Genomic DNA, 20,482 nt, shown 5'->3' on the forward strand with positions numbered 1-20,482 from the left:
TCTGTAAAACCTCCTGGAAATGTAAGAACTTTACTTTATGCACTTCCTCTGTAAATCCTCCTGGAAATGTAAGAACTTTATGCACTTACTCTGTAAATCCTCCTGGAAATGTAAGGACTCTACTTTATGCACTTCCTCTGTAATCCCTCCTGAAAATGTAAGAACTCTACTTTGTGCACTTCCTCTGTAATCCCTCCTGGAAATGTAAGAACTCTACTTTATGCACTTCCTCTGTAATCCCTCCTGGAAATGTAAGAACTTTACTTTCTGCACATCCTCTGTAATCCCTCCTGGAAATGTAAGAACTTTACTTTCTGCACTTCCTCTGTAATCCCTCCTGGAAATGTAAGGACTCTACTTTGTGCATTTCCTCTTTAATTACTCCTGGAAATGTAAGAACTTTACTTTATGCACTTCCTCTGTAAATCCTCCTGGAAATGTAAGAACTTTACTTTATGCACTTCCTCTGTAATACCTCCTGGAAATGTAAGAATTCTACTTTGTGCACTTCCTCTGTAATCCCTCCTGGAAATGTAAGAACTCTACTTTGTGCACTTCCTCTGTAATCCCTCCTGGAAATGTAAGAACTCTACTTTCTGCACTTCCTCTGTAATCCCTCCTGGAAATGTAAGAACTCTACTTTATGCACTTCCTCTGTAATCCCTCCTGGAAATGTAAGAACTTTACTTTCTGCACATCCTCTGTAATCCCTCCTGGAAATGTAAGAACTTTACTTTATGCACTTCCTCTGTAATCCCTCCTGGAAATGTAAGAACTTTACTTTCTGCACTTCCTCTGTAATCCCTCCTGGAAATGTAAGGACTCTACTTTGTGCATTTCCTCTTTAATTACTCCTGGAAATGTAAGAACTTTACTTTATGCACTTCCTCTGTAAATCCTCCTGGAAATGTAAGAACTTTACTTTATGCACTTCCTCTGTAATACCTCCTGGAAATGTGAGAACTCTCCTTTATGCACTTCCTCTGTAATCCCTCCAGGAAATGTAAGAATTCTACTTTGTGCACTTCCTCTGTAATCCCTCCTGGAAATGTAAGAACTCTACTTTATGCACTTCCTCTGTAATCCCTCCTGGAAATGTAAGAACTTTACTTTCTGCACTTCCTCTGTAATTCCCCCTGGAAATGTAAGGACTCTACTTTGTGCATTTCCTCTTTAATTACTCCTGGAAATGTCAGAACTTTACTTTATACACTTCCTCTGTAATCCCTCCTGGAAATGTAAGAACTTTACTTTATGCACTTCCTCTGTAAATCCTCCTGGAAATGTAAGAACTTTACTTTGTGCACTTCCTCTGTAATCCCTCCTGGAAATGTAAGAACTCTACTTTCTGCACTTCCTCTGTAATCCCTCCTGGAAATGTAAGAACTCTACTTTCTGCACTTCCTCTGTAATCCCTCCTGGAAATGTAAGAACTTTACTTTCTGCACATCCTCTGTAATCCCTCCTGGAAATGTAAGAACTCTACTTTATGCACTTCCTCTTTAATTTCCCCTGGAAATGTAAGGACTCTACTTTCTGCACTTACTCTGTAATCCCTCCTGGAAGTGTAAGGACTCTACTTTGTGCATTTCCTCTTTAATTACTCCTGGAAATGTAAGAACTTTACTTTATGCACTTCCTCTGTAAATCCTCCTGGAAATGTAAGAACTTTATGCACTTACTCTGTAAATCCTCCTGGAAATGTAAGGACTCTACTTTATGCACTTCCTCTGTAATCCCTCCTGGAAATGTAAGAACTCTACTTTGTGCACTTCCTCTGTAATCCCTCCTGGAAATGTAACAACTCTACTTTATGCACTTCCTCTGTAATCCCTCCTGGAAATGTAAGAACTTTACTTTATGCACTTCCTCTTTAATTCCCCCTGGAAATGTAAGGACTCTACTTTCTGCACTTCCTCTGTAATCCCTCCTGGAAGTGTAAGGACTCTACTTTGTGCATTTCCTCTTTAATTACTCCTGGAAATGTAAGAACTTTACTTTATGCACTTCCTCTGTAATACCTCCTGAAAATGTAAGAACTCTACTTTATGTACTTACTCTGTAATCCCTCCAGGAAATGTAAGAATTCTACTTTGTGCACTTCCTCTGTAATCCCTCCTGGAAATGTAAGAACTCTACTTTGTGCACTTCCTCTGTAATCCCTCCTGGAAATATAAGAACTTTACTTTCTGCACTTCCTCTGTAATGTCCCCTGGAAATGTAAGGACTCTACTTTGTGAACTTCCTCTTTAAATTATTCCTGGAAATGTAAGAACTTAACTTTATGCACTTGCTCTGTAATCCCTCCTGGAAATGTAAGAACTCTTCTTTATGCACTTCCTCTGTAATCCCTCCTGGAAATGTAAGAACTCTACTTTATTCACTTCCTCTGTAATTCCACCTGGAATTGTAAGGACTCTACTTTGTGCACTTTCTCTTTAATTACTCCTGGAAATGTAAGAACTTTACTTTCTACACTTCCTCTGTAATCCCTCCTGGAAATGTAAGACCTTTACTTCATGCACTTCCTCTGTAATCCCTCCTGGAAATGTAAGAACTTTACTTTATGCACTTCCTCTGTAAATCCTCCTGGAAATGTAAGAACTTTATGCACTTCCTCTGTAAATCCTCCTGGAAATGTAAGGACTCTACTTTAGGCACTTCCTCGGTAATCCCTCCTGGAATTGTAAGAACTCTACTTTGTGCACTTCCTCTGTAATCCCTCCTGGAAATGTAAGAACTCTACTTTGTGCACTTCCTCTGTAATCCCTCCTGGAAATGTAAGAAATCTACTTTCTGCACTTCCTCTGTAATCCCTCCTGGAAATGTAACAACTCTACTTTATGCACTTCCTCTGTAATCCCTCATGGAAATGTAAGAACTTTACTTTCTGCACTTCCTCTGTAATCCCTCCTGGAAATGTAAGAGCTTTACTTTATGCACTTCCTCTTTAATTCCCCCTGGAAATGTAAGGACTCTACTTTCTGCACTTCCTCTGTAATCCCTCCTGGAAATGTAAGGACTCTACTTTGTGCATTTCCTCTTTAATTATTCCTGGAAATGTAAGAACTTTACTTTATGCACTTCCTCTGTAAATCCTCCTGGAAATGTAAGAACTTTACTTTATGCAATTCCTCTGTAATACCTCCTGGAAATGTAAGAACTCTACTTTATGCACTTCCTCTGTAATCCCTCCAGGAAATGTAAGAATTCTACTTTGTGCACTTCCTCTGTATTCCCTCCTGGAAATGTAAGAACTCTACTTTGTGCACTTCCTCTGTAATCCCTCCTGGAAATGTAAGAACTTTACTTTCTGCACTTCCTCTGTAATGTCCCCTGGAAATGTAAGGATTCTAATTTGTGCACTTCCTCTTTAAATTATTCCTGGAAATGTAAGAACTCTACTTTATGCACTTCCTCTGTAATCCCTCCTGGAAATGTAAGAACTTTACTTTATGCACTTCCTCTGTAATCCCTCCTGGAAATGTAAGAACTTTACTTCATGCACTTCCTCTGTAAATCCTCCTGGAAATGTAAGAACTTTATGCACTTCCTCTGTAAATCCTCCAGGAAATGTAAGGACTCTACTTTGTGCACTTCCTCTTTAATTCCCCCTGGAAATGTAAGAATTTTACTTTATGCACTTCCTCTGTAATTCCTCCTGGAAATGTAAGAACTTTACTTTGTTCACTTCCTCTTTAATTCCCCCTGGAAATGTAAGAACTTTACTTTATGCACTTCTTCTGTAATCCCTCCTGGAAATGTAAGAACTTTACTTTATGCACTTCCTCTGTAATTCCCCCTGGAAATGTAAGGACTCTACTTTCTGCACTTCCTCTGTAATCCCTCCTGGAAATGTAAGAACTTTACTTTATGCACTTCCTCTTTAATTCCCCCTGGAAATGTAAGAACTTTACTTTATGCACTTCCTCTGTAATCCCTCCTGGAAATGTAAGAACTTTACTTTATGCACTTCCTCTGTAAATCCTCCTGGAAATTTAAGAACTTTATCCACTTCCTCTGTAAATCCTCCTGGAAATATAAGAACTCTACTTTGTGCACTTACTCTGTAATCCCTCCTGGAAATGTAAGAACTCTACTTTGTGCACTTCCTCTGTAATCCCTCCTGGAAATGTAAGAACTCTACTTTGGGCACTTCCTCCGTAATCCCTCCTGAAAATGTAAGAACTCTACTTTATGCAATTGCTCTGAAATCCCTCCTGGAAATGTAAGAACTCTACTTTATGCACTTCCTCTGTAATCCCTCCTGGAAATGTAAGAACTCTACTTTATTCACTTCCTCTGTAATTCCACCTGGAAATGTAAGGACTCTACTTTGTGCACTTCCTCTTTAATTACTCCTGGAAATGTAAGAACTTAACTTAATGCACTTCCTCTGTAATCCCTCCTGGAAATGTAAGAACTTTACTTTCTGCACTTCCTCTGTAATTCCCCCTGGAAATGTAAGTACTCTACTTTATGCACTTCCTCTGTAAATCCTCCTGGAAATGTAAGAACTTAACTTTATGGACTTCCTCTGTAATCCCTCCTGGAAATGTAAGAACTTTACTTTAAGCACTTCCTCTGTAATTCCTCCTGGAAATGTAAGAACTCTACTTTGTGCACTTCCACTTTAATTACTCCTGGAAATGTAAGAACTTAACTTAATGCACTTCCTCTGTAATCCCTCCTGGAAATGTAAGAACTGTACTTTATGCACTTCCTCTGTAATCCCTCCTGGAAATGTAAGAACTTTACTTTCTGCACTTCCTCTGTTATTCCCCCTGGAAATGTAAGAACTTTACTTTATGCACTTCCTCTGTAATCCCTCCTGGAAATGTAAGAACTTTACTTTATGCACTTCCTCTGTAATCCCTCCTGGAAATGTAAGAACTCTACTTTATGCACTTCCTCTGTAATCCCTCCTGGAAATGTAAGAACTTTACTTTCTGCACTTCCTCTGTAATTCCCCCTGGAAATGTAAGGACTCTACTTTCTGCACTTCCTCTTTAATTACTCCTGGAAATGTAAGAACTTTACTTTATACACTTCCTCTGTAAATCCTCCTGGAAATGTAAGAACTTTATGCACTTCCTCTGTAATCCCTTCTGGAAATGTAAGAACTCTACTTTGCACACTTCCTCTGTAATCCCTCCTGGAAATGTAAGAACTTCATGCACTTCCTCTGTAATCCCTCCTGGAAATGTAAGAACTCTACTTTGCGCACTTCCTCTGTAATCCCTCCTGGAAATGTAAGAACTCTACTTTGTGCACTTCCTCTGTAATCCCTCCTGGAAATGTAAGAACTTTACTTTCTGCACTTCCTCTATAATTTCCCCTGGAAATGTAAGGACTCTACTTTGCACACTTCCTCTGTAATCCCTCCTGGAAATGTAAGAACTTTATGCACTTCCTCTTTAATTCCCCCTGGAAATGTAAGTACTTTACTTTATGCACTTCCTCTTTAATCCTTCCTGGAAATGTAAGAACTTTACTTTATGCACTTCCTCTGTAAATCCTGGAAATGTAAGAACTTTATGCACTTCCTCTGTAAATCCTCCTGGAAATGTAAGGACTCTACTTTGTGCACGTCCTCTTTAATTCCCCCTGGAAATGTAAGAACTTTACTTTATGCATTTCCTCTGTAATCCCTCCTGGAAATGTAAGAACTTTACTTTGTGCACTTCCTCTTTAATTCCCCCTGGAAATGTAAGAACTTTACTTTATGCACTTCCTCTTTAATTCCACCTGGAAATGTAAGAACTTTACTTTATGCACTTCCTCTGTAATTCCCCCTGGAAATGTAAGGACTCTACTTTCTGCACTTCCTCTGTAATCCCTCCTGGAAATGTAAGAACTCTACTTTCTGCACTTCCTCTGTAATCCCTCCTGGAAATGTAAGAACTTTACTTTATGAATTTCCTCTTTAATTCCCCCTGGAAATGTAAGGACTCTACTTTCTGCACTTCCTCTGTAATCCCTCCTGGAAATGTAAGGACTCTACTTTGTGCATTTCCTCTTTAATTACTCCTGGAAATGTAAGAACTTTACTTTCTACACTTCCTCTGTAATCCCTCCTGGAAATGTAAGACCTTTACTTCATGCACTTCCTCTGTAATCCCTCCTGGAAATGTAAGAACTTTACTTTATGCACTTCCTCTGTAAATCCTCCTGGAAATGTAAGAACTTTATGCACTTCCTCTGTAAATCCTCCTGGAAATGTAAGGACTCTACTTTAGGCACTTCCTCGGTAATCCCTCCTGGAATTGTAAGAACTCTACTTTGTGCACTTCCTCTGTAATCCCTCCTGGAAATGTAAGAACTCTACTTTGTGCACTTCCTCTGTAATCCCTCCTGGAAATGTAAGAACTCTACTTTCTGCACTTCCTCTGTAATCCCTCCTGGAAATGTAACAACTTTACTTTATGCACTTCCTCTGTAATCCCTCATGTAAATGTAAGAACTCTACTTTCTGCACTTCCTCTGTAATCCCTCCTGGAAATGTAAGAACTTTACTTTATGCACTTCCTCTTTAATTCCCCCTGGAAATGTAAGGACTCTACTTTCTGCACTTCCTCTGTAATCCCTCCTGGAAATGTAAGGACTCTACTTTGTGCATTTCCTCTTTAATTATTCCTGGAAATGTAAGAACTTTACTTTATGCACTTCCTCTGTAAATCCTCCTGGAAATGTAAGAACTCTACTTTATGCACTTCCTCTGTAATCCCTCCAGGAAATGTAAGAATTCTACTTTGTGCACTTCCTCTGTATTCCCTCCTGGAAATGTAAGAACTCTACTTTGTGCACTTCCTCTGTAATCCCTCCTGGAAATGTAAGAACTTTACTTTCTGCACTTCCTCTGTAATGTCCCCTGGAAATGTAAGGACTCTAATTTGTGCACTTCCTCTTTAAATTATTCCTGGAAATGTAAGAACTCTACTTTATGCACTTCCTCTGTAATCCCTCCTGGAAATGTAAGAACTTTACTTTCTGCACTTCCTCTGTAATTCCCCCTGGAAATGTAAGAACTTTACTTTATGCACTTCCTCTGTAATCCCTCCTGGAAATGTAAGAACTTTACTTCATGCACTTCCTCTGTAAATCCTCCTGGAAATGTAAGAACTTTATGCACTTCCTCTGTAAATCCTCCAGGAAATGTAAGGACTCTACTTTGTGCACTTCCTCTTTAATTCCCCCTGGAAATGTAAGAATTTTACTTTATGCACTTCCTCTGTAATCCCTCCTGGAAATGTAAGAACTCTACTTTGTGCACTTCCTCTTTAATCCCTCCTGGAAATGTAAGAACTCTACTTTGTGCACTTCCTCTGTAATTCCTCCTGGAAATGTAAGAACTTTACTTTGTTCACTTCCTCTTTAATTCCCCCTGGAAATGTAAGAACTTTACTTTATGCACTTCCTCTGTAATCCCTCCTGGAAATGTAAGAACTTTACTTTATGCACTTCCTCTGTAATTCCCCCTGGAAATGTAAGGACTCTACTTTCTGCACTTCCTCTGTAATCCCTCCTGGAAATGTAAGAACTTTACTTTATGCACTTCCTCTTTAATTCCCCCTGGAAATGTAAGAACTTTACTTTATGCACTTCCTCTGTAATACCTCCTGAAAATGTAAGAACTCTACTTTATGCACTTCCTCTGTAATCCCTCCAGGAAATGTAAGAACTCTACTTTATTCACTTCCTCTGTAATCCCTCCTGGAAATGTAAGAACTCTACTTTATTCACTTCCTCTGTAATTCCACCTGGAATTGTAAGGACTCTACTTTGTGCACTTTCTCTTTAATTACTCCTGGAAATGTAAGAACTTAACTTTATGCACTTCCTCTGTATTCCCTCCTGGAAATGTAAGGACTCTACTTTGCGCACTTCCTCTGTAATCCCTCCTGGAAATGTAAGAACTCTACTTTGTGCACTTCCTCTGTAATCCCTCCTGGAAATGTAAGAACTCTACTTTGTGCACTTCCTCTGTAATTCCTCCTGGAAATGTAAGAACTTTACTTTCTGCACTTCCTCTTTAATCCCCCCTGGAAATGTAAGAACTTTACTTTATGCACTTCCTCTGTAAATCCTCCTGGAAATGTAAGAACTTTATGAACTTCCTCTGTAAATCCTCCTGGAAATGTAAGGACTCTACTTTATGCAATTCCTCTGTAATCCCTCCTGGAAATGTAAGAACTCTACTTTGTGCACTTCCTCTGTAATCCCTCATGGAAATGTAAGAACTCTACTTTGTGCACTTCCTCTGTAATCCCTCCTGGAAATGTAAGAACTCTACTTTATGCACTTTCTCTGTAATCCCTCCTGGAAATGTAAGAACTTTACTTTCTGCACTTCCTCTGTAATCCCTCCTGGAAATGTAAGAACTTTACTTTATGCACTTCCTCTGTAATCCCTCCTGGAAATGTAAGAGCTTTACTTTATACACTTCCTCTGTAATCCCTCCTGGAAATGTAAGGACTCTACTTTATGCACTTCCTCTGTAATCCCTCCTGGAAATGTAAGAACTCTACTTTATGCACTTCCTCTGTAATACCTCCAGGAAATGTAAGAACTTAACTTTCTGCACGTCCTCTGTAATTCCCCCTGGAAATGTAAGGACTCTACTTTATGCACTTCCTCTGTAATCCCTCCTGGAAATGTAAGAACTTTACTTTATGCACTTCCTCTGTAATCCCTCCTGGAAATGTAAGAACTCTACTTTATGCACTTCCTCTGTAATCCCTCCTGGAAATGTAAGAACTCTACTTTATTCACTTCCTCTGTAATTCCCCCTGAAAATGTAAGGACTCTACTTTGTGCACTTCCTCTTTAATTACTCCTGGAAATGTAAGAACTTAACTTTATGCACTTCCTCTGCAATCCCTCCTGGAAATGTAAGAACTCTACTTTATGCACTTCCTCTGTAATCCCTCCTGGAAATGTAATAACTTTACTTTCTGCACTTCCTCTGTAATTCCCCCTGGAAATGTAAGAACTTTACTTTATGCACTTCCTCTGTAATGCCTCCTGGAAATGTAAGAACTTTACTTTCTGCACTTCCTCAGTAATTCCCCCTGGAAATTTAAGGACTCTACTTTGTGCATTTCCTCTTTAATTACTCCTGGAAATGTAAGAACTTTACTTTCTACACTTCCTCTGTAATCCCTCCTGGAAATTTAAGACCTTTACTTCATACACTTCCTCTGTAATCCCTCCTGGAAATGTAAGAACTTTACTTTATGCACTTCCTCTGTAAATCCTCCTGGAAATGTAAGAACTTTATGCACTTCCTCTGTAAATCCTCCTGGAAATGTAAGGACTCTACTTTAGGCACTTCCTCGGTAATCCCTCCTGGAATTGTAAGAACTCTACTTTGTGCACTTCCTCTGTAATCCCTCCTGGAAATGTAAGAACTCTACTTTGTGCACTTCCTCTGTAATCCCTCCTGGAAATGTAAGAACTTTACTTCATGCACTTCCTCTGTAAATCCTCCTGGAAATGTAAGAACTTTACTTTATGCAATTCCTCTGTAATACCTCCTGGAAATGTAAGAACTCTACTTTATGCACTTCCTCTGTAATCCCTCCAGGAAATGTAAGAATTCTACTTTGTGCACTTCCTCTGTATTCCCTCCTGGAAATGTAATTACTCTACTTTGTGCACTTCCTCTGTAATCCCTCCTGGAAATGTAAGAACTTTACTTTCTGCACTTCCTCTGTAATGTCCCCTGGAAATGTAAGGACTCTAATTTGTGCACTTCCTCTTTAAATTATTCCTGGAAATGTAAGAACTCTACTTTATGCACTTCCTCTGTAATCCCTCCTGGAAATGTAAGAACTTTACTTTCTGCACTTCCTCTGTAATTCCCCCTGGAAATGTAAGAACTTTACTTTATGCACTTCCTCTGTAATCCCTCCTGGAAATGTAAGAACTTTACTTTATGCACTTCCTCTGTAAATCCTCCTGGAAATGTAAGAACTTTATGCACTTCCTCTGTAAATCCTCCAGGAAATGTAAGGACTCTACTTTGTGCACTTCCTCTTTAATTCCCCCTGGAAATGTAAGAATTTTACTTTATGCACTTCCTCTGTAATCCCTCCTGGAAATGTAAGAACTCTACTTTGTGCACTTCCTCTGTAATCCCTCCTGGAAATGTAAGAACTCTACTTTGTGCACTTCCTCTGTAATTCCTCCTGGAAATGTAAGAACTTTACTTTGTTCACTTCCTCTTTAATTCCCCCTGGAAATGTAAGAACTTTACTTTATGCACTTCCTCTGTAATCCCTCCTGGAAATGTAAGAACTCTACTTTGTGCACTTCCTCTTTAATTACTCCTGGAAATGTAAGAACTTAACTTTATGGACTTCCTCTGTAATCCCTCCTGGAAATGTAAGAACTCTACTTTATGCACTTCCTCTGTAATCCCTCCTGGAAATGTAAGAACTTTACTTTCTGCACTTCCTCTGTTATTCCCCCTGGAAATGTAAGAACTTTACTTTATGCACTTCCTCTGTAATCCCTCCTGGAAATGTAAGAACTTTACTTTATGCACTTCTTCTGTAATCCCTCCTGGAAATGTAAGAACTCTACTTTATGCACTTCCTCTGTAATCCCTCCTGGAAATGTAAGAACTTTACTTTCTGCACTTCCTCTGTAATTCCCCCTGGAAATGTAAGGACTCTACTTTCTGCACTTCCTCTTTAATTACTCCTGGAAATGTAAGAACTTTACTTTATACACTTCCTCTGTAAATCCTCCTGGAAATGTAAGAACTTTATGCACTTCCTCTGTAATCCCTTCTGGAAATGTAAGAACTCTACTTTGCACACTTCCTCTGTAATCCCTCCTGGAAATGTAAGAATTCTACTTTGTGCACTTCCTCTGTAATCCCTCCTGGAAATGTAAGAACTCTACTTTGTGCACTTCCTCTGTAATCCCTCCTGGAAATGTAAGAACTTTACTTTATGCACTTCCTCTGTAAATCCTCCTGGAAATGTAAGAACTTCATGCACTTACTCTGTAATCCCTCCTGGAAATGTAAGAACTCTACTTTGCGCACTTCCTCTGTAATCCCTCCTGGAAATGTAAGAACTCTACTTTGTGCACTTCCTCTGTAATCCCTCCTGGAAATGTAAGAACTTTACTTTCTGCACTTCCTCTATAATTTCCCCTGGAAATGTAAGGACTCTACTTTGCACACTTCCTCTGTAATCCCTCCTGGAAATGTAAGAACTTTACTTTATGCACTTCCTCTGTAAATCCTCCTGGAAATGTAAGAACTTTATGCACTTCCTCTGTAAATTCTCCTGGAAATGTAAGGACTCTACTTTGTGCACGTCCTCTTTAATTCCCCCTGGAAATGTAAGAACTTTACTTTATGCACTTCCTCTGTAATCCCTCCTGGAAATGTAAGAACTTTACTTTGTGCACTTCCTCTTTAATTCCCCCTGGAAATGTAAGAACTTTACTTTCTGCACTTGCTCTTTAATTCCACCTGGAAATGTAAGAACTTTACTTTATGCACTTCCTCTGTAATTCCCCCTGGAAATGTAAGGACTCTACTTTCTGCACTTCCTCTGTAATCCCTCCTGGAAATGTAAGAACTCTACTTTCTGCACTTCCTCTGTAATCCCTCCTGGAAATGTAAGGACTCTACTTTGTGCATTTCCTCTTTAATTACTCCTGGAAATTTAAGAACTTTACTTTATGCACTTCCTCTGTAAATCCTCCTGGAAATGTAAGAACTCTACTTTGTGAACTTCCTCTGTAATCCCTCCTGGAAATGTAAGAACTCTACTTTGTGCACTTCCTCTGTAATTCCTCCTGGAAATGTAAGAACTTTACTTTGTGCACTTCCTCTTTAATTCCCCCTGGAAATGTAAGAACTTTACTTTATGCACTTCCTCTGTAATCCCTCCTGGAAATGTAAGAACTTTACTTTATGCACTTCCTCTGTAATCCCTCCAGGAAATGTAAGAACTCTACTTTATGCACTTTCTCTGTAATCCCTCCTGGAAATGTAAAAACTTTACTTTCTGCAATTCCTCTGTAATCCCTCCTGGAAATGTAAGAAGTTTACATTATGCACTTCCTCTGTAATCCCTCCTGGAAATGTAAGAACTTTACTTTATACACTTCCTCTGTAATCCCTCCTGGAAATGTAAGATCTTTACTTTCTGCACTTCCTCTGTAATCCCTCCTGGAAATGTAAGAACTTTACTTCATGCACTTCCTCTTTAATTCCCCCTGGAAATGTAAGGACTCTACTTTATGCACTTCCTCTGAAATCCCTCCTGGAAATGTAAGAACTCTACTTTATGCACTTCCTCTGTAATCCCTCCTGGAAATGTAAGAACTTAACTTTCTGCACTTCCTCTGTAATTCCCCCTGGAAATGTAAGGACTCTACTTTATGCACTTCCTCTGGAATCCCTCCTGGAAATGTAAGAACTTTACTTTATGCACTTCCTCTGTAATCCCTCCTGGAAATGTAAGAACTCTACTTTATGCACTTCCTCTGTAATCCCTCCTGGAAATGTAAGAACTCTACTTTATTCACTTCCTCTGTAATTCCCCCTGGAAATGTAAGAACTTTACTTTATGCACTTCCTCTGTAAATCCTCCTGGAAATGTAAGAACTTTACTTTATGCAATTCCTCTGTAATACCTCCTGGAAATGTAAGAACTCTACTTTATGCACTTCCTCTGTAATACCTCCTGGAAATGTAAGAACTCTACTTTATGCACTTCCTCTGTAATCCCTCCAGGAAATGTAAGAATTCTACTTTGTGCACTTCCTCTGTATTCCCTCCTGGAAATGTAAGAACTCTACTTTGTGCACTTCCTCTGTAATCCCTCCTGGAAATGTAAGAACTTTACTTTCTGCACTTCCTCTGTAATTCCCCCTGGAAATGTAAGAACTTTACTTTATGCACTTCCTCTGTAATCCCTCCTGGAAATGTAAGAACTTTACTTCATGCACTTCCTCTGTAAATCCTCCTGGAAATGTAAGAACTTTATGCACTTCCTCTGTAAATCCTCAAGGAAATGTAAGGACTCTACTTTGTGCACTTCCTCTTTAATTCCCCCTGGAAATGTAAGAATTTTACTTTATGCACTTCCTCTGTAATCCCTCCTGGAAATGTAAGAACTCTACTTTGTGCACTTCCTCTGTAATCCCTCCTGGAATTGTAAGAACTTTACTTTATGCACTTCCTCTGTAATTCCCCCTGGAAATGTAAGGACTCTACTTTCTGCACTTCCTCTGTAATCCCTCCTGGAAATGTAAGAACTTTACTTTATGCACTTCCTCTTTAATTCCCCCTGGAAATGTAAGAACTTTACTTTATGCACTTCCTCTGTAATCCCTCCTGGAAATGTAAGAACTTTACTTTATGCACTTCCTCTGTAAATCCTCCTGGAAATGTAAGAACTTTATGCACTTCCTCTGTAAATCCTCCTGGAAATATAAGAACTCTACTTTGTGCACTTACTCTGTCATCCCTCCTGGAAATGTAAGAACTCTACTTTGTGCACTTCCTCTGTAATCCCTCCTGGAAATGTAAGAACTCTACTTTGGGCACTTCCTCTTTAATTCCCCCTGGAAATGTAAGAACTTTACTTTCTGCACTTCCTCTTTAATTCCACCTGGAAATGTAAGAACTTTACTTTATGCACTTCCACTGTAATTCCCCCTGGAAATGTAAGGACTCTACTTTCTGCACTTCCTCTGTAATCCCTCCTGGAAATGTAAGAACTCTACTTTCTGCACTTCCTCTGTAATCCCTCCTGGAAATGTAAGGACTCTACTTTGTGCATTTCCTCTTTAATTACTCCTGGAAATTTAAGAACTTTACTTTATGCACTTCCTCTGTAAATCCTCCTGGAAATGTAAGAACTCTACTTTGTGAACTTCCTCTGTAATCCCTCCTGGAAATGTAAGAACTCTACTTTGTGCACTTCCTCTGTAATTCCTCCTGGAAATGTAAGAACTTTACTTTGTGCACTTCCTCTTTAATTCCCCCTGGAAATGTAAGAACTTTACTTTATGCACTTCCTCTGTAATCCCTCCTGGAAATGTAAGAACTTTACTTTATGCACTTCCTCTGTAATCCCTCCAGGAAATGTAAGAACTCTACTTTATGCACTTTCTCTGTAATCCCTCCTGGAAATGTAAAAACTTTACTTTCTGCAATTCCTCTGTAATCCCTCCTGGAAATGTAAGAACTTTACATTATGCACTTCCTCTTTAATTCCTCCTGGAAATGTAAGGACTCTACTTTATGCACTTCCTCTGAAATCCCTCCTGGAAATGTGAGAACTCTACTTTATGCACTTCCTCTGTAATCCCTCCTGGAAATGTAAGAACTTAACTTTCTGCACTTCCTCTGTAATTCCCCCTGGAAATGTAAGGACTCTACTTTATGCACTTCCTCTGGAATCCCTCCTGGAAATGTAAGAACTTTACCTTATGCACTTCCTCTGTAATCCCTCCTGGAAATGTAAGAACTCTACTTTATGCACTTCCTCTGTAATCCCTCCTGGAAATGTAAGAACTCTACTTTATTCACTTCCTCTGTAATTCCCCCTGGAAATGTAAGAACTTTACTTTATGCACTTCCTCTGTAAATCCTCAAGGAAATGTAAGGACTCTACTTTGTGCACTTCCTCTTTAATTCCCCCTGGAAATGTAAGAATTTTACTTTATGCACTTCCTCTGTAATCCCTCCTGGAAATGTAAGAACTCTACTTTGTGCACTTCCTCTGTAATCCCTCCTGGAAATGTAAGAACTTTACTTTATGCACTTCCTCTGTAATTCCCCCTGGAAATGTAAGGACTCTACTTTCTGCACTTCCTCTGTAATCCCTCCTGGAAATGTAAGAACTTTACTTTATGCACTTCCTCTTTAATTCCCCCTGGAAATGTAAGAACTTTACTTTATGCACTTCCTCTGTAATCCCTCCTGGAAATGTAAGAACTTTACTTTATGCACTTCCTCTGTAAATCCTCCTGGAAATGTAAGAACTTTATGCACTTCCTCTGTAAATCCTCCTGGAAATATAAGAACTCTACTTTGTGCACTTACTCTGTCATCCCTCCTGGAAATGTAAGAACTCTACTTTGTGCACTTCCTCTGTAATCCCTCCTGGAAATGTAAGAACTCTACTTTGGGCACTTCCTCCGTAATCCCTCCTGAAAATGTAAGAACTCTACTTTATGCAATTGCTCTGTAATCCCTCCTGGAAATGTAAGAACTCTACTTTATGCACTTCCTCTGTAATCCCTCCTGGAAATGTAAGAACTCTACTTTATTCAATTCCTCTGTAATTCCACCTGGAAATGTAAGGACTCTACTTTGTGCACTTCCTCTTTAATTACTCCTGGAAATGTAAGAACTTAACTTTCTGCACTTCCTCGGTAATTCCCCCTGGAAATGTAAGTACTCTACTTTATGCACTTCCTCTGTAAATCCTCCTGGAAATGTAAGAACTTAACTTTATGCACTTCCTCTGTAATCCCTCCTGGAAATGTAAGAACTTTACTTTAAGCACTTCCTCTGTAAATCCTCCTGGAAATGTAAGAACTCTACTTTGTGCACTTCCTCTTTAATTACTCCTGGAAATGTAAGAACTTAACTTTATGGACTTCCTCTGTAATCCCTCCTGGAAATGTAAGAACTCTACTTTATGCACGTCCTCTGTAATCCCTCCTGGAAATGTAAGAACTTTACTTTCTGCACTTCCTCTGTAATTCCCCCTGGAAATGTAAGAACTTTACTTTATGCACTTCCTCTGTAATCCCTCCTGGAAATGTAAGAACTTTACTTTATGCACTTCCTCTGTAATCCCTCCTGGAAATGTAAGAACTCTACTTTATGCACTTCCTCTGTAATCCCTCCTGGAAATGTAAGAACTTTACTTTCTGCACTTCCTCTGTAATTCCCCCTGGAAATGTAAGGACTCTACTTTCTGCACTTCCTCTTTAATTACTCCTGGAAATGTAAGAACTTTACTTTATACACTTCCTCTGTAAATCCTCCTGGAAATGTAAGAACTTTATGCACTACCTCTGTAATCCCTTCTGGAAATGTAAGAACTCTACTTTGCACACTTCCTCTGTAATCCCTCCTGGAAATGTAAGAATTCTACTTTGAGCACTTCCTCTGTAATCCCTCCTGGAAATGTAAGAACTCTACTTTGTGCACTTCCTCTGTAATCCCTCCTGGAAATGTAAGAACTCTACTTTCTGCACTTCCTCTGTAATCCCTCCTGGAAATGTAACAACTCTACTTTATGAACTTCCTCTGTAATCCCTCCTGGAAATGTAAGAACTTTACTTTATGCACTTCCTCTTTAATTCCCCCTGGAAATGTAAGGACTCTACTTTCTGCACTTCCTCTGTAATCCCTCCTGGAAATGTAAGAACTTTACTTTATGCAATTCCTCTGTAATACCTCCTGGAAATGTAAGAACTCTACTTTATGCACTTCCTCTGTAATCCCTCCAGGAAATGTAAGAATTCTACTTTGTGCACTTCCTCTGTATTCCCTCCTGGAAATGTAAGAACTCTACTTTGTGCACTTCCTCTGTAATCCCTCCTGGAAATGTAAGAACTTTACTTTCTGCACTTTCTCTGTAATGTCCCCTGGAAATGTAAGGACTCTAATTTGTGCACTTCCTCTTTAAATTATTCCTGGAAATGTAAGAACTCTACTTTATGCACTTCCTCTGTAATCCCTCCTGGAAATGTAAGAACTTTACTTTCTGCACTTCCTCTGTAATTCCCCCTGGAAATGTAAGAACTTTACTTTATGCACTTCCTCTGTAATCCCTCCTGGAAATGTAAGAACTTTACTTCATGCACTTCCTCTGTAAATCCTCCTGGAAATGTAAGAACTTTATGCACTTCCTCTGTAAATCCTCAAGGAAATGTAAGGACTCTACTTTGTGCACTTCCTCTTTAATTCCCCCTGGAAATGTAAGAATTTTACTTTATGCACTTCCTCTGTAATCCCTCCTGGAAATGTAAGAACTCTACTTTGTGCACTTCCTCTGTAATCCCTCCTGGAAATGTAAGAACTCTACTTTGTGCACTTCCTCTGTAATTCCTCCTGGAAATGTAAGAAATTTACTTTGTGCACTTCCTCTTTAATTCCCCCTGGAAATGTAAGAACTTTACTTTATGCACTTCCTCTGTAATCCCTCCTGGAAATGTAAGAACTTTACTTTATGCACTTCCTCTGTAATTCCCCCTGGAAATGTAAGGACTCTACTTTCTGCACTTCCTCTGTAATCCCTCCTGGAAATGTAAGAACTTTACTTTATGCACTTCCTCTTTAATTCCCCCTGGAAATGTAAGAACTTTACTTTATGCACTTCCTCTGTAATCCCTCCTGGAAATGTAAGAACTTTACTTTATGCACTTCCTCTGTAAATCCTCCTGGAAATGTAAGAACTTTATGCACTTCCTCTGTAAATCCTCCTGGAAATATAAGAACTCTACTTTGTGCACTTACTCTGTAATCCCTCCTGGAAATGTAAGAACTCTACTTTGTGCACTTCCTCTGTAATCCCTCCTGGAAATGTAAGAACTCTACTTTGTGCACTTCCTCTGTAATTCCTCCTGGAAATGTAAGAACTTTACTTTGTGCACTTCCTCTTTAATTCCCCCTGGAAATGTAAGAACTTAACTTTATGCACTTCCTCTGTAATCCCTCCTGGAAATGTAAGAACTCTACTTTATGCACTTCCTCTGTAATCCCTCCTGGAAATGTAAGAACTTTACTTTCTGCACTTCCTCTGTAATTCCCCCTGGAAATGTAAGAACTTTACTTTATGCACTTCCTCTGTAAATCCTCCTGGAAATGTAAGAACTTTACTTTATGCAATTCCTCTGTAATACCTCCTGGAAATGTAAGAACTCTACTTTATGCACTTCCTCTGTAATACCTCCTGGAAATGTAAGAACTCTACTTTATGCACTTCCTCTGTAATCCCTCCAGGAAATGTTAGAATTCTACTTTGTGCACTTCCTCTCTATTCCCTCCTGGAAATGTAAGAACTCTACTTTGTGCACTTCCTCTGTAATCCCTCCTGGAAATGTAAGAACTTTACTTTCTGCACTTCCTCTATAATGTCCCCTGGAAATGTAAGGACTCTAATTTGTGCACTTCCTCTTTAAATTATTCCTGGAAATGTAAGAACTCTACTTTATGCACTTCCTCTTTAATTACTCCTGGAAATGTAAGAACTTAACTTTATGGACTTCCTCTGTAATCCCTCCTGGAAATGTAAGAACTCTACTTTATGCACGTCCTCTGTAATCCCTCCTGGAAATGTAAGAACTTTACTTTCTGCACTTCCTCTGTAATTCCCCCTGGAAATGTAAGAACTTTACTTTATGCACTTCCTCTGTAATCCCTCCTGGAAATGTAAGAACTTTACTTTATGCACTTCCTCTGTAATCCCTCCTGGAAATGTAAGAACTCTACTTTATGCACTTCCTCTGTAATCCCTCCTGGAAATGTAAGAACTTTACTTTCTGCACTTCCTCTGTAATTCCCCCTGGAAATGTAAGGACTCTACTTTCTGCACTTCCTCTTTAATTACTCCTGGAAATGTAAGAACTTTACTTTATACACTTCCTCTGTAAATCCTCCTGGAAATGTAAGAACTTTATGCACTACCTCTGTAATCCCTTCTGGAAATGTAAGAACTCTACTTTGCACACTTCCTCTGTAATCCCTCCTGGAAATGTAAGAATTCTACTTTGAGCACTTCCTCTGTAATCCCTCCTGGAAATGTAAGAACTCTACTTTGTGCACTTCCTCTGTAATCCCTCCTGGAAATGTAAGAACTCTACTTTCTGCACTTCCTCTGTAATCCCTCCTGGAAATGTAAGAACTCTACTTTGTGCACTTCCTCTGTAATCCCTCCTGGAAATGTAAGAACTCTACTTTCTGCACTTCCTCTGTAATCCCTCCTGGAAATGTAACAACTCTACTTTATGAACTTCCTCTGTAATCCCTCCTGGAAATGTAAGAACTTTACTTTATGCACTTCCTCTTTAATTCCCCCTGGAAATGTAAGGACTCTACTTTCTGCACTTCCTCTGTAATCCCTCCTGGAAATGTAAGAACTTTACTTTATGCAATTCCTCTGTAATACCTCCTGGAAATGTAAGAACTCTACTTTATGCACTTCCTCTGTAATCCCTCCAGGAAATGTAAGAATTCTACTTTGTGCACTTCCTCTGTATTCCCTCCTGGAAATGTAAGAACTCTACTTTGTGCACTTCCTCTGTAATCCCTCCTGGAAATGTAAGAACTTTACTTTCTGCACTTTCTCTGTAATGTCCCCTGGAAATGTAAGGACTCTAATTTGTGCACTTCCTCTTTAAATTATTCCTGGAAATGTAAGAACTCTACTTTATGCACTTCCTCTGTAATCCCTCCTGGAAATGTAAGAACTTTACTTTCTGCACTTCCTCTGTAATTCCCCCTGGAAATGTAAGAACTTTACTTTATGCACTTCCTCTGTAATCCCTCCTGGAAATGTAAGAACTTTACTTCATGCACTTCCTCTGTAAATCCTCCTGGAAATGTAAGAACTTTATGCACTTCCTCTGTAAATCCTCAAGGAAATGTAAGGACTCTACTTTGTGCACTTCCTCTTTAATTCCCCCTGGAAATGTAAGAATTTTACTTTATGCACTTCCTCTGTAATCCCTCCTGGAAATGTAAGAACTCTACTTTGTGCACTTCCTCTGTAATCCCTCCTGGAAATGTAAGAACTCTACTTTGTGCACTTCCTCTGTAATTCCTCCTGGAAATGTAAGAAATTTACTTTGTGCACTTCCTCTTTAATTCCCCCTGGAAATGTAAGAACTTTACTTTATGCACTTCCTCTGTAATCCCTCCTGGAAATGTAAGAACTTTACTTTATGCACTTCCTCTGTAATTCCCCCTGGAAATGTAAGGACTCTACTTTCTGCACTTCCTCTGTAATCCCTCCTGGAAATGTAAGAACTTTACTTTATGCACTTCCTCTTTAATTCCCCCTGGAAATGTAAGAACTTTACTTTATGCACTTCCTCTGTAATCCCTCCTGGAAATGTAAGAACTTTACTTTATGCACTTCCTCTGTAAATCCTCCTGGAAATGTAAGAACTTTATGCACTTCCTCTGTAAATCCTCCTGGAAATATAAGAACTCTACTTTGTGCACTTACTCTGTAATCCCTCCTGGAAATGTAAGAACTCTACTTTGTGCACTTCCTCTGTAATCCCTCCTGGAAATGTAAGAACTCTACTTTGTGCACTTCCTCTGTAATTCCTCCTGGAAATGTAAGAACTTTACTTTGTGCACTTCCTCTTTAATTCCCCCTGGAAATGTAAGAACTTAACTTTATGCACTTCCTCTGTAATCCCTCCTGGAAATGTAAGAACTCTACTTTATGCACTTCCTCTGTAATCCCTCCTGGAAATG

The sequence above is a fragment of the Phyllobates terribilis genome, unplaced genomic scaffold (genome assembly GCF_046119375.1).
Source record: "Phyllobates terribilis strain yellow unplaced genomic scaffold, ASM4611937v1 Scaffold_52__1_contigs__length_9100884, whole genome shotgun sequence".
NCBI lineage: Eukaryota > Metazoa > Chordata > Amphibia > Anura > Dendrobatidae > Phyllobates > Phyllobates terribilis.